This window comes from Eleutherodactylus coqui, chromosome 10 (genome assembly GCF_035609145.1).
Source record: "Eleutherodactylus coqui strain aEleCoq1 chromosome 10, aEleCoq1.hap1, whole genome shotgun sequence".
In the NCBI taxonomy this organism is placed as follows: Eukaryota; Metazoa; Chordata; class Amphibia; order Anura; family Eleutherodactylidae; genus Eleutherodactylus; species Eleutherodactylus coqui.
The window spans coordinates 67055299-67071064 of NC_089846.1; the positions used below are offsets into that span (position 1 = coordinate 67055299).

Consider the following 15766-nt stretch of genomic DNA (forward strand, 5'->3'; position numbering starts at 1 on the left):
CGGGATGTCCTGTAGTTTCCGATAGTATCAATTTGGAATACATATGGAAGACTTTTTGATCGCTTTTTATTGCATTTTTTTTCTGGGAGACAGGGTAACTAAAAAAATGCATTTCTGGCATTTCTTTTTTTTTTTTTTTTTTTTTTTCAGACGACGTTCACCTGCAGAAAAAATAATGCACTACTTTGATAGATCGGACTTTTACGGATGCGGGGATATCAAATACATATTTTTATTAGGATATAGATTTTTTAATAGATATGGCAAAAGGGGGGTGATTTAAACTTTTTTTTTTTTTTTTTACAATTTAAAAAACTTTATTGGTTTTTTTTTTTTTTTTTTTTTTTTACTTTACTTTGAAGTCCCCCTGGGGGATTTTAACATGCGATGCTTTGATCGCTCCTGCAGTTCGGGGGATTTAAATGCCGCTGTCAGAATTGACAGCGGCATTTAAAGGGTTAATAGCCGCGAACGGCCGAGCGCGGCTATTGCCCGCGGGTGTCAGCTGTAATAAACAGCTGACGCCCGCGCTGTATGGAGGGAGATAGCGGCGCTATCTCCCTCTATACACGTCCTGCAGCTGCAGGACGTAAAAACACTATGGCCCGGTCGCTAAGGGGTTAATACACACAATCTTCAGATTCACTGTACAAATGTTGCATTGAAAATGTGTGCAATTGCGCATACACTTGTCTGAAGCTGCCCAACAGTGAGCTCTGATGTGAGAGCGTGTGAAGACGCAGAATCATGAAACCCATGCATTTCAATGGCTTCCTTCACATTTGCGCTGTTCTCACTAATGTGATGTTGCTTGAAAAGAGAAAATCCATGTCCTATCTTTCTGCGTCTTTGCTCTTTTTATCACCCATGTTTCCCTATTGAGCCTTTGTTTTGTCGTATCATACTGAAAGAAACTTGCACGGTTTAATTTAATTTTTTCGTGGCGTCATCCTGACGGCAGACATGGAGGTTGCACCTTGACCTTGTAGGGACAGGAAGCAAGAGACTTCAAAAGGCTCCTCCTGCCCCCCATTCACCAGTGCTTCCTGTCCCTACAGGGACATGCAAGAGGAGCTCCCTCCAGGGAGCCACAGGATAACAGCCGGGATTGACGGTCCACAGGGCCGCTTCCCCTCACCTTCCTTCCAGTAGGAATCTGGCTGACAGCGGGGTTGACGGTCCACAGGGCTGCTTCCCCTCTCCCCTCTGGAGAGTCAGCGCTGTCCGGGGGCACGGCGGGCCACAGGTCTGACTGCCCGGGAGATCACCACCGCAAATGCATCGGCGTGGTGGACCAGAGATCCCAGAGTCCCCTCCTGCTTCTTCCACGGGCTTCCATGCAGCGTTCTCAACCGGGGAGAGCGGCGGGCCATAGGCTCAGATGCCTCTCCTCCAGGCATGCCGGCGCGGCCGTGCGCAATGTCGGGGGGCGGAGCTAATGATGTGAAGTGGTGACGTCAGACGCCGTCAGCTGACCTGGAACAGTGGGAGATTTAAAAATGGAGACCCCCCGGCAAGCTTCCACTGACAGCACACCTTCAGAGAAGGATTACGCTGTCTGCCTGGTCCTGTCTACGCTTTCTAGCAAGTATGACTACAAAGGAATCGGAGATGGAAGCCCTGCAAACCGTAAGTGTGACTTGCTGCAGGGATGTTATGCTCAGGGATTTAGCATTGTGTGGGGGGTTCCCTTATGTGCATGCATGTGTCTTTCGCAGGACAGGGAATCCACCTGGTTTAAAGACCTTAAGAAAAAATACAGGAAATGCGCCCTGTGCCTTAAAAAAACTAGACGAGGCGTATAAAAAACCGCTATGCCAGGACTGTACCTCCAAGATCCTTACGGATGAACAGGCCGCATTCAGGGATGATATTAGATCCCTAGTCAGGGAGGAGGTCCGGGCATCAATCTCCAGTCTCCCCTCAGCCCAGCGGGAAAGAAGGACCACTAAAAGAGCGAGACACATACCGCTGACTAGCTCAGATTCTGAGCTATCCCTGGTCGACCTGTCAGCTGGCGAACTCTTGGACCGTCCCCTTGACACCAGGGATGAGAATAAAAAGTACTATTTCCAGGTCGTCATCCCGACGGCCCCATTTACATATGGAGGTTGCCCTCTGACCCAGGTAGGGACAGGAAGAGTTTAAAAGCACCTCCCTTTCCACCCATGCTTCAGTATCTTCCTGTCCCTACGGTGGGACAGAGGAGCAGCTCCAGAGCTGCAGGAGAAGAAAGAAAACTTACCAGAAGAAAACTTACCGCACGCTGTGCGATTTCCCCCTGGAGGGGTAGAGGTCGGGGCCGCACACTCACGAGTCCCTGCATCCCCGACCTGCGGCGCCGACTGAGTAGTAAGTTGCCTCAGCAGCGCAGGTCTCCCTCGCGCGGTCCGCATGCTCCGGCCAGAGGAACAGCAGCGGCGGCCTCCCGGATCCTCGGCTCGCATAGCGGTGACGTCATCCGGCGTGGTGACGTCACGCGCTCGATGTAGGGGGCGTGGCTACCGGCGAGAACCCGGAAATGGCGCCAAATTCAAAATTTCTCCTATCTAAAGCAGGCTCTACTCCATGGAGATATCCTGCTGACTGACTAGAAGTGCCAAACAGCATGTCTACCCGCGACAGCTCAGCACGAGAGGGAGAAACAGATACCCTACAAGCCGTGAGTAGGCTATATGCCAAAAAACGGAATGCAAATTAACGCTGTACTGGATTGGATGCATATATGTTCCCCTTTTTCTCTCCCCTCTCCCCCATTGTGGTATGGGTTAGAGTCCAAAGAGTAAGGCGGACCCCAAAGGAAAAAAAAAGCCTATGCGAGGAATGCACAGGAAAGATACTAGCAGAGGCATCCGCTGTAGGATCAGGGCAGGCCTCTATGGCGTCCCTTCCCCAGGCTCAGCAAGGTCCGTCACGGGTCCCTAAAAGGCCAAGACAAACCGAATTGGCGAGCCCAATTTCCGGGAATCCCTGCAGCTCCTGTCTGAAGGAGAGCTAGAGGACCCGCCAGTACTTTTAGAGGATGAGAAAAAGTATTATTTCTCCTCAAATGACATTGCGCACCTCATCAAGGCGGTGAGGTAGACAATGCAGATAGAAGAGGATCACCCGCCTAGGACAGTGCTCGCTTCGGCAGCACACATACTAAAATTGGAACGATACAGACGCACACGCAAATTCGTGAAGCGTTCCATAAAACCAAGATGAAACGCTCGGCGGCCTCCGGTCAAGGAGAAAGACCATGTTCCCGGTCAACTAGACCCTACAACGGGTAATTGCCGATGAATGGCAGAAGCCTGAGAAAAGAATAGCGGTATCAAGGTGGCCAAGAAAACCCTCTTGGCCCCTGAAGATACCTCACAACTGTCTGATGCAATGGATAAGAACATAGCCTCGACTTCTGTGGCCAGATCGATGGTCCTATGGATAAATAGGCTGGAAGCCTCTATCATAGATCGGGCCTCTAGAGAGGAGTTAGCCGGTTGTCTTCCCCTCCTAAAAATGGCTACCGTCTTTCTGACCGATGCATCAGCGGAGACAGTAAGATATGATGCACATTATGGCTGAAGACATGGGCCGCAGATGTGACATAAAAAAAAAAGCCCTGCGCCATCCCCCCTCTAAGGGGAATACATGTTGGGCCCGTCCTGGACAAGATCCTGGAGAAAGTCAGCGACAGAGCAAGCGACACAGAGCCTTACAGGAAACCATCCTTTCCGAGGCGCCAGCCACCTCCCGAAGTTAAAGGGAAGACTGGAAGATGGTCGTACCCCCAGGGAGGTCGGGTTAAGGAAGCTCAACCCTCTCCTGAACAAATGGGGTAGATTAGCACGCTATCTAAGTCAGGGGCAGGGGATAACATCTAAACCCTGGGTACTCCGAATAATTGAAGCAGGGTACCGAATTGACTTCCACTCTCTACCCCCTAGGAGATTCCTCATAACCTCCCCTGGGTCCCTACAAGAACAAGGGAACCTCATAAAAAGTGTACACGAACTCAAGGACTTAGGGGTCATTGCACAAGTCCCTGATTATGAAAGGGGTGAGGGATTCTATTCTCCCTTATTTCTAATCAAAAACCAAACGGTTCCATTAGGACTATCTTTAACCTTAAGGCCCTAAATAAATTTATTTCATATAAAAAAAATTTTTTTTTTTTTAAGATGGAAACAGTGAGGTCTATCGTCTCACTAATAGACCGGAATACTGTAAAGTGCACTATGCATCCCAAAGATGCATACTGTCACGTCCCAATAACTGCAGTCCATCACAAGTACTTGAGATTCGCTCGGCGGGAGGGTGACAGGATCCAACATTATTAGTGTATGGCCCTTCCATTCGGAATCTCCACTGCTACTCGGGTGTTCACAAAGATAATAGAGATGGTAGCCTATTTCAGACGGAACCAAATCCGTATATTCCCATATCTGGATGACTTCTTGTCTGTGTCGAGGACAGAGGTCTATACGTATAGTCCTTATCTATGGTCTTGTCTACCCTAAACAGCTTAGGGTGGATAGTCAATGATCAGAGGACCAAACTGAGCCATGGTACACAGAAGGTATACCTGGGTGTATTATTAGACTCCCACATCCAGGAATCTCGGCTTCCATCATCTAGGAGGAAGACCTCATCCAAAGAGTAACCTCCCTCTGTCAGGCTACGACGGTTTCTATCAGAGAAACAATGAATGTGCTCGGCATCCTAAACAGCCTGCATACAGATAGTACCATGGGCACAAGCCCATACTCGACAACTACAAGGGTTCATTCTTGCCAGGTGGGACAGACGGCAGACCTCCCTGGATAAGGAGGTGAGCCTGTCCGTCCAAATCAAAAAGTCCCTACGCTGGTGGACCTCACAGAGGAACCTAAGCAAAGGTACCTCCTGGTCGCAAGAACCTACTATACCCATCACAACAAATGCTAGCAAAACAGGATGGGGAGCGCAAGTAGCCGACCTAAATCTACAGAGAATCTAGGACTCCAAAGTAGCTAAGCACTCATCAAGTTACAGAGAATTAAGGGCAATCTAGGAGGCCCTTCAGGCAGCAGAAACCCCTGTAAGAGGAAGGCATATCAAAATTCTGACTGATAAAAGGACAGCTCTGTCGTTTGTTCGCCACCAAGGGGGAACGCGACACCCACACCTGCAACAACTGGCGATAAAAATACTCCGCTAGGCGGAGTCCAACGTGCTGTCTTTTTTCTCTCAGCAATCCATCTAAAAGGGTCCACAAGCATTGTTGCCAACTTCCTGAGCAGACAAGAGCATCCTTCCAGGAGAATGGGGGCTGAACCAGCGAGTCTTCGACCAACTAAGTTGCCGATGGGGAGAACCGCAGATAGACCTGTTCGCCTCGAGGGAAAATTCAAAATGCCGGGACTTTTACTCTCTGAATCCAAGAGCCAACCCGCCCGGGATAGATGCCCTGTCCCAAAGCTGGGACATGGACCTAGCATACGCCTTTCCCCCTTTTCCCACTGATCCCTCAAATCCTCAGGAAAATCCAGACCAGCCAGGTGTCAGTCATACTGGTTGCCCCTATGTGGGACAAAAGGCCCTGGTATCCCCTACTAAAAGCCTTGACTATTCGGGGTCCACCTCTACTACCAGTAGTGGATGATCTCCTACTCCAGGGCCCGCTAACATACCCGGGGGTCGGAAAATTGAATCTAACAGCATGGATGCTGAAAGCATGATATTGCGTGGGAAGGGACTCTCCCATAATAGCCCGACAAAAAGCTGTAAACCTATCACGACAGCCATCTATGATAGGATACGGAGGAAGGTCACAGACTTCTGCAAAATAGATCCAGGGGAAATCCCAGGGATTGACATAGCCGCAATCTGGGAATTTTACAGGCAGGCCTAGAAGAAGGCCTTAGCCCAAGAACCCTTAAGGTTCATACAGCAGCACTAGGATCCTACTTGGACTTCCCCTTAGCAGAACACCGTGGGGTGCGTAGGTTTCTCAAAGGGGCAGAAAGACTTCGACCCTTTATTAGAGAAACCTTCCCTACCTAAGACCTAAACTTAGTCCTAAATAGTCTTGCCAACCCCCCCCTTTGAACCCCTCTCCCAACTCTCCCTGAGACTACTCACGCTAAAAGTTACCCTTTTAGTCGCTATAACTTCGGCTCGGAGAATAGGGGAAATACAAGTGTTATACTGTATTGAACCATACATGATAATACAAGATGACAGAATTACCTTTAAACCGGACCCAGCCTTCCCACCGAAGGTAGTGCCAAAAATTCATAGGGAGCAGACAATCACTCTGCCCTCCTTCTGTCAAAATCCCCGCAATGGAAAAGAACGAGATTTTCATAGCCTAGATGTTAGGAGAGCCGTTCTAGTGTATTTAGAGGCTACCTGCTCTTTTCGCAAAAATAACCTCTTTTTCCAATTTCGGGCCGGAAAAAGGAAAGACGGCATCTAAGGGCACCATTGCGAGGTGGATCAAGACTGACATCCAAGAGGCATATAAAGCCAGGGGCTTCGATCCCCCGGGGAAACAATTTGAGCCCACTCCACACGCTCTCTCTCCTCCTCTTGGGCAGAAAAAGGCCAGGCGTCTGCCGAGCAAATTGCAAAGCAGCCACCTAGTCTAGCAACATACGTTTATTAGACACTAGCGTACCCGTCGCGCGTTGCTGCGAAGACAGACATACATACATACATTCGTTTTTTTTATATCTAGATGACGGCAGCAGCGACCACTGAGGTTTTGTAGGCCGCTGCTTCCCCCTTCCAGGCTGAATAAAATAGCCGTTGTGTGAGAATCGCTGGGGGGGGGGGAAGACATTCTTACTGCTGGGAGAATTGCTGGGGGGGGAGGGGGAGACATTCTGACTGCTGGGAGAATCGCTGGGGGGGATGGGAGACATTCTTACTGCTGGGAGAATTGCTGGGGGGGGGGATGGGAGACATTCTGACTGCTGGGAGAATCGCTGGGGGGGAGCGGAGGCATGACTGCTGGGAGAATCGTTGGGGGGAGGGGGGGCATGGTGACTGCCAAGAAAATCTCTGTGGGGGAAGGGGGGCATGATGACTGCCAGGAGAACCGCTGGGGGGGAGCCATTATGACTGCTGGGGGAACCGCTTGGGGGGAGGGGGGCATTATTATTGCTGGCGGACAGCTGGGGGTGGCATTGTGACTGCTGGGGGAACCGCTGGGGGGGGGGGGGGGGGAGCGGGCATTATTACTGCTGGGGGACTGCTGGGGTATGTCACTCTTATTACTAATGGGGGGAGTGTCACTATTATTACTGCTGTGGGATGTCACTATTATCGCTGGGGTGAAGGTGTCACTATTACCGCTGGGGTATGTGTACATGTGGCAGAAATGGGCAGGGCTCTTTCAGAATAGACCGGGTGCAGATTTTGACTGCTTTTTAGATGCGGAAATGCTGCAGAATTTTCCACAGAAATCTCCGCTGAGGACATTCTGCAGTATTTCCGCGTCCAAAAAGCAGTCAGAATCGGCACCCGGTCTATTCTGAAACAGCCTTGTCCTTTTTAGAACGACGGGGGTAAAATCATACGTTGTGATAAGCCCCACCCCCTGACGTGTTGGCACTTTGCGATACATTTGTAGTTTGGGCACTCGGTCCCTAAAAGGTTCGCCATCACTGGCCTAGTACATGTTTGCCCACTTCCAACTCCAATGGAGACTGACTGTAAATGGCTGGCGTGATCTAGTATTTATGGTTTCAAGCTGTACGTGTCATTGCATACAGTCTATCTATCTATCTATCTATCTGGGTTATTGCATACAGTCTATCTATCTATCTATCTATCTATCTATCTATCTATCTATCTATCTATCTATCTATCTATCTATCTATCTATCTATCTATCTATCTATCTATCTATCTATCTATCTATCTATCTATCTATCTATCTATCTATCTATCTATCTATCTATCTATCTATCTATCTATCTATCTATCTATCTATCTATCTATCTATCTATCTATCTATCTATCTATCTATCTATCTATCTATCTATCTATCTATCTATCTATCTATCTATCTATCTATCTATCTATCTATCTATCTATCTATCTATCTATCTATCTATCTATCTATCTATCTATCTATCTATCTATCTATCTATCTATCTATCTATCTATCTATCTATCTATCTATCTATCTATCTATCTATCTATCTATCTATCTATCTATCTATCTATCTATCTATCTATCTATCTATCTATCTATCTATCTATCTATCTATCTATCTATCTATCTATCTATCTATCTATCTATCTATCTATCTATCTATCTATCTATCTATCTATCTATCTATCTATCTATCTATCTATCTATCTATCTATCTATCTATCTATCTATCTATCTATCTATCTATCTATCTATCTATCTATCTATCTATCTATCTATCTATCTATCTATCTATCTATCTATCTATCTATCTATCTATCTATCTATCTATCTATCTATCTATCTATCTATCTATCTATCTATCTATCTATCTATCTATCTATCTATCTATCTATCTATCTATCTATCTATCTATCTATCTATCTATCTATCTATCGAATTAGATTTTGTAGGCCGCTGCTTCCCCCTTGCGGGCTGAATAAAATAGCCGTTGGGTGGAACATACAATTTATCCGGCTGCTGTGGCTTCTTAGGAAGATATCCTAGTACTTGTTTACCCCCTTCCAACTCCAATGGTAATTGGCTGGCGTGCTCTAGTGGTTCCAAGCTGTACGTGTCATAATAGAGCCTTAATGACATCACAATGCAGCTTTATAGAACATGTTGGGGCATGTTCAAGGGCGTCCGATGTTGATGACATCAGTGATGACATCAGTGATGACATCACAATAGCAGGTGGCTTACTTATTCGATCTACGTGGGGGGGGGGCGTAACTTTCGACGACGCTCGCGCGCCATTTATCGTAGGATATTTGTACTATGCCTATAATCTTCCCAGGAGTGTACTTAACAACTTCCCAAAGTTTCATGGCGATCGGATGAATGGTGTAGTAGCGCATAAAGGACAAACAGACACGCAGACAGACATACATTCAATTTTATATATATAGATTTTAGGGTTAACGTCCAGTCGGACAAAGACCTGGGCTACGGACGAAAAGTCCTTCAGGCAGTGGTCCCGCCCTAAAGCCACGTATAATTTGGTATACTCCATATGTAAATGGGGCCGTCGGGATGACGACCTGGAAAGATACGGATTACTTCCCTATAGTCCCATTTCCAGGAGTCATCACGACGGCCCATAGTTCCCTCCCTTATAGAATAATTAATGTTCTTTCAATGTAAATATGACCGAATGAAGGTAAAATTTGGTTTAGTAAACATTGTCCACCGTAATAATTTGTAAGTCACTGAAGCATGGGTGGAAAGGGAGGTGCTTTTAAACTCTTCCTGTCCCTACCTGGGTCAGAGGGCAACCTCCATATGTAAATGGGGCCGTCGTGATGACTCCTGGAAATGGGACTACCGGTAAGTAATCCGTATCTTTCTCATCTGGGGACCTGGATGACCTGATCAAAGCCGTCAGGGATACAATGAAGGTAGAGGATGTGTTCGAGCCAAGATCCGTACAGGACGACATGTTCGGCGGACTCAGGCCAAGGAACCGCATCGTGTTTCCAGTTAATGATACCCTGAAAAAAGTAATCATGCATGAATGGGCTTCCGCGGACAAACATCTCTACTTGTCTCGCGAGTATAAAGAGAGACTCCGCTTTGCGGAGGAAGATGTGAGCGTCTACGAGGAGGTCCCCAGGGTGGGCGCACAAGTGGCCAGAATGGCCAAAAAGACAGCCCTGCCATTTGAGGACTCCTCGCATCTTAAAGACCCGATGGACAACAGGGTCGACGCCTTGATGAAACGGGCCTGGCAAACAACAGCCTATAAGCTGGAGTCCAATATTGCAGCAACTTCTGTGGCGAGGTCAATGTTCCTCTGGTTAGGGGAACTCGACGACCAGAATAAACAGAAGGCCCCCAGAGATGCGTTACTGGAATGCATGCCTTTACTAAGATCGGCAACAGGCTTCCTGGCAGACGCATCTGCCGAATCCATGAGGCTGGCGGCCAGAAACACCGCATTGTCCAACATGGCCAGACGGGCAGTCTGGCTGAAAACGTGGAAGGCAGATACGGCCTCCAAAGGAAGATTGTGTAACATCCCCTTTCATGGCCAGCACATTTTTGGCGCGGATTTGGAGGAGATCCTAAAAAGAGCTACCGACAAGACCCACAGTTTCCCGGACCAAGCAAGAACGGGAATTCCCCACAAACGTCAGTCATCCTTCAAGCCATACCGAGGCAAAGGAAAGACGGGGCACTGGTCCTACCCCAAAGGAGGCAGGGGTAAGATAAATACAACCCCTACCCCTATAGAAGAGTACCAGGTGGGGGGCAGACTATTGAACTTTTCCCAAGAATGGCAGGAGATTACAGATAACCCGTGGGTCCTGCAGCTCATAGCCCAGGGGTACAGAATAGAATTCTTCACCCAGCCCCCCAATTTCTTCAGAGTCACCCCCACACAATCCCCTGCCTTGCAGGACATCTCTAAGCTGCTGCAAATGGGGGTGGTAGTTCGGGTCCCCACAGTAGAGCAAGGCCAGGGATTCTACTCGCCTCTATTTCTGATAAGAAAGCCAAACGGCAGTTTCCGGATGATTCTTAATCTGAAGGGCCTGAATAAATTTATTACCTACAAAAGGTTTAAAATGGAAACCGTCAGGTCAGCGGTAACTCTGATCGAAAGGGGGGACTTTGAGTACCGTCGATCTAAAGGACGCATACTACCACGTCCCAGTCCTGCCAGAGCACCACAAATACCTGAGGTTCGCCATCAGAATAGGGAGCCGGGTACGCCATTTTCAATTCCAGTGCCTACCCTTTGGCATTTCTACGGCACCCAGAATATTCTCTAAAATAGTGGCAGAAATGGTGGCGCATCTCCATGTAGCAGGTATAAATATCATCCTGGACGACTTCCTGGTGATTGCCTCCTCATCCAAGATCCTCAGAGACAATACTAGCAGAGTCATCTCTCTGTTTCAGAGATTGGGGTGGATAGTTAACTTCCCCAAGTCTAGTCTTCTCCCCGAGACACGGAAAACCTTCCTGGGGGTGCAGATAGACTCAGTGTCGCAGACCTTGTCTTTGCCTCCACCCAGACAGGAAAGTCTTAGACTGGCAGCACAGGAGGGCGGCCAGAAGAAGCAAATAGCAATCAGGGACGCAATGAGGCTCCTGGGCCTCATGACCTCCTGTATTGGCATTATCCCTTGGGCCCAGGCACACTCTAGAACGCTACAGAGAGCCATCCTGGGTAACTGGGATGGGACACCCATCTCTCTGGATAGGAGAATGCCCATGTCATCTGTCTTAAAGGGGTTGTCTCGCGGCAGCAATTGGGGTTATACACTTCTGTATGGCCATATTAATGCACTTTGTAATATACATCGTGCATTAAATATGAGCCATACAGAAGTTATTCACTTATCTGCTCCCTTGCTAGCGTCCCCGTCTCCATGGCTCCGTCTAATTTCGCTGTCTTCTGGCGTTTTTAGACGCGCTTGCGCTGTGCGGTCTTCTGCCTGGTGAATGGAGCCGCGCGCGCCGGAGAGCTGGTCTGCGCGTCGTCGTCGAAGCTCCGCCTCTGTCACGTGGTGCCGATTAGCCAATGAGGTGGCTGTATCGGCAGTGGAACGCGGAAGACAGAAGAAGAAACTCCACGGTGCACCATGGGAAGACCCGCGGTGCACCGTGGGAGAAGACCAGCGGCGCCATCTTTAAAAGAAGAAATGAAGCTGCAGAACGCTGATGCAGGTAAGTGCAATGTGTTTTTTAAAAACTAACACATGGTTCTTTTTCACAGGGCATAATGCAGGGGTCCATTTAAAAAAAAAAAAAAATCGCTTTCACCGCGAGACAACCCCTTTAAGGTCCCTCCCCTGGTGGCGGTCAACCGACATCCTAGAAACTGAGTCCCCATGGGTGGCAGAGCCCTTCATCTCTGTAGTAACCGATGCAAGCCAGTCTGGCTGGGGAGCACAAGTGGGGCAGCGCCTGCTCCAGGGCGAGTGGGGGTCGACACTGCGTGCCCAGACATCGAATTTCAGAGAACTTAGGGCCATCTGGGAAGCGCTTCACAGAACTCAGGATATCCTAAAGAAGAGACAGGTAAAAATCTTCTCTGATAATGTGACCGCCGTTTCACTTATTCGCCACCAGGGGGCACCAGAAACTTTCACCTGCTGAAACTAACAGCCCGGATCTTCCGATGGGCCGAGACCAGGGTACAATCCCTGACAGTGGTCCATCTCAAAGGGTCCCAGAACCAGACAGCCGACTTCCTCAGTCGAAGACGCCTGGACCCCGGGGAATGGTCCCTGAATCAAGAGGAGTTTCGTCTTATTACAGAAACCTGGGGCAGTCCACAGGTGGACCTGTTCGCGAGCAGCAAAAACTCAAAATGCCCCGCCTACTGTTCCCTAGATCCGAGGGACAGGGACGAGGGCTTAGATGCCTATTCCCAGAGTTTGGATTTCAGTCTGGCATATGCCTTTCCCCCCATACCCCTGATCCCGAGAGTTCTTCAGAAGGTCCAGCAGAGCAACATCACGCTGATCCGAATCGCTCCACACTGGGGAAAAAAGGGCATGGTTTCCGGTACTCCTAAAACTCGCCATCACGGAGCCAATCCGCCTTCCATCCAGGAAGGATCTTCTAGCGCAGGGCCCAGTTCTGAGCCCCAACTTAGAGAGACTGAACCTCGCGGTCTGGATATTGAGGAACAGACGCTAGTAAGACAAGGTCTGTCCTCCAGAGTCATCGCGACGTTACGCCAGTCCCGAAAACCCGTGACCTCAGCTATTTATAATTTGTAAATTTGTGCATATTTCCTTTGTTTAAATCCGAGTAAGCTACCCTCTTATTGTTTATGTTCAAATGGAACTAACCACGTTATTTTTGTCTCGGAGCACTAAAAATCTTCCTTGGTTAACCACGACATGTCCATGTAAGTAATTTAGAAGACACTGGTGAATGGGAGGCAGGAGGAGCCTTTTGAAGTCTCTTGCTTCCTGTCCCTACAAGGTCAAGGTGCAACCTCCATGTCTGCTGTCAGGAAGAAATTCACTCCCTTTTTTTTTTTTTTTTAAGTCGATGCGTTTTTAACACTAAAAAGTCCTATTGTCTGTCTTGTGAGAAAATTGTAAGTGGCAGCAATGTTTTTGCGACAAATCAGTGCTGACCATCATTGCGTGAGATGCTATTTTTCTTGCAGCGATATTGTGATCGCCTGTGTCAAACTACCCTTTACATGGCAGAACTTCTGCAACTGAAAATCTATTCCAGGTATTTGAGTGGGTTGTTGCTGCAGTACATACATTTTTTATTTCTGCAATTCCCAACCAGAAGAATGGGGCAGATGCAAAAAGTTCTATAAATCTGTGAATATACCCTGATATCTATCGCTTGTGTTGTACATTACATAGTGAAATCCACTCACTGCAGTAACTTTTTCTTGACACATCTTAGTAGTTATGCTTTCTGATAATGATCTCTGTGAGGTCTCTTTCGCATGAGCACATTTTTGCCCCAGTATTACCGATGTGTCCTGCCCAAACCTGCAGCATTATAGGGATCTATACCCTAAATGACCCTTTTACTAGAGACAATAGCCCTTCTTGTGATTGGAGCTTCCTTGGATGGAAGTAAGACCGGAGACCCCGGAGTGCAGCATAAAATCACATGACACTTTCCATTGATCAGGCTCACTGTGAATCCACATTAGATGGGACAATCCAGCGATCCGAATGACAACAACAAGCTCTGATCATCAGTATTAGATGGCCTGGGATTTCACTGCCTGCTGCCTTGGATTTTCTTGTGCAGGGGTGACTGAGGGTGAAACATCCAGTGTACGGGGATTCTTTAGATGAAAACAACTCATTGACTAGATGCAAGGAGGATGTCAAACCAAGAAATCGGTCTGTGCTGCCACAGATTAGCTAGTATGCTCACCTGCACTCTTGCATAAAGATATGCGACAACGGGCTGCAGCAGGAGCCTTTCTATCTTCAATAGGATATCCGTAACTTCCACCTCCCTGACTAAAGCCCAATTTACACACCACGATTATAATGATGATTATCGCTCAAAATTTGTTCAAACTATGGCTGAAAGATGATTTTTAGGGGAGCATAAACTTCATCTTTCAGCTGAAGAAAGATGATGGTGACCACACGCTGTGTTCTCTGTGGGAGCAACTGACAGCCTGCAGCATTCGAAGAAAACGCACTTATGTGCAAAAGGCCCATTTAGACACAATAATTGCTCAAAAGCAGTCTACCAGGTAGTAGTTTATGCAAAAATGATCACTGAAAAAGCCATCTTTTGAGTGAACATCTTTGTATCTAAATGCACCTAAAGTCTAGACCACATGCTGGGATTTGCAAACACCTGCTGGAGGCTCTTTTACATGCAAATGAAGGTAATAAACTGCTAATGGACATTGGCGATCATTCTGCATAAACTAAATAAGCCTTCTGCCCTGCCTATTGTTTGCGACTGCTCTTTGTAACTTAAGGCCCATTTATGTGCAACAAATATCACTCAAAAGCCATCGTTTGAGCGATAATCATTGTGTGTGAATTCTCCCATCTTTACTCTTCGGCTGAACAATGATTTTTTAGGTGAGCATAAAATCCATCGGTCAGTCGGAGAGAAGATAACACAGACCGCATGCTGTGTCTGCTGTCCATAGTGCTGTGTTCTCCATGGGAGCGCTGATTAGATTGTATTCAGCTTGCAGCTGCTCATGGATAAAAAAAAGTCAGTGTTTTTTTTCTTGATGTAAATTTCTTTGGAGGAAAAAATGGAGCATGCTCCTAATTTCAAAGCCCACAAAATGTCTCTTTGTCGCGTTTCACTTAGTCGAGAACCTCGTGTGAGATTAGTGCATTGCAAGACTCACAAATCTACATGTCTTATCTTTCCGCTCCTCAGTACGCATCGCCTATTTTCAATGGGACAGTAAAACATTGGACAGTGTGTGAGGTTTCTTACTTAAAACAATGGGAAACACTTGCCGATACTCTAACATACCTGAAAGCCGCACCAGAGGATTGCAACTTTACTGAAGTGATGGGAGGAGGTTTTACCAGAAAACCGCCTCGCATAGGCGTGAAAACGCACGTTGGGGAGCGTGATATCGGGATTGTCCATGTGTAGGTAACCTCAACAAATTGTTGCAGACCTCACAGTTATTTGGGCTCTATAACGTGGCCACATTGTGAGAGTTTGAATGTAGACTAAGACAGTGGCATGTGGGCAGAAATTTTGTCCAAGATTTGATGCCAGGTCTGCATTGGCAACTGAAGATAGCCTCATGTGTCTGTAATTTAAGGGGGCCTCCTTTTGGTAAATGGTTACCTTTAAATGGCTGCTTTCCACTCCTTCTCCATCCCTAATATGTAATTTGTTAGGTAATACTAAGAAAGTGTACTTGTATAGACTATCTTGGTGGTCGGTTTGGGGAATAATGTGCAGCAAGACGGACTAGATGTGTTTTATATTAGTGATGTCTCATGAGAAAAGCACAATCCATCTCCATCATTACTTCCATAATGCCTGGTGTAGGAGGGGGCTGAGTCATGGGGACAATTTTGCACGATCATCAGGATAAAGCGGAGGTTTGTTTCTTTTTTTTATGTTTTTTTTCAGCATCAGCATAAAAGATATAAAG

The 15766-nt window shown here is 47.4% G+C and overlaps 1 protein-coding gene across 1 annotated transcript in view; it reads left to right on the forward strand.

The window, feature by feature from the left end:
- The window catches only part of MIA (MIA SH3 domain containing), a 31736-nt gene that overhangs the window by 2287 nt on the left and 13683 nt on the right, over nt 1-15766 (forward strand). The window lies entirely within an intron of this gene.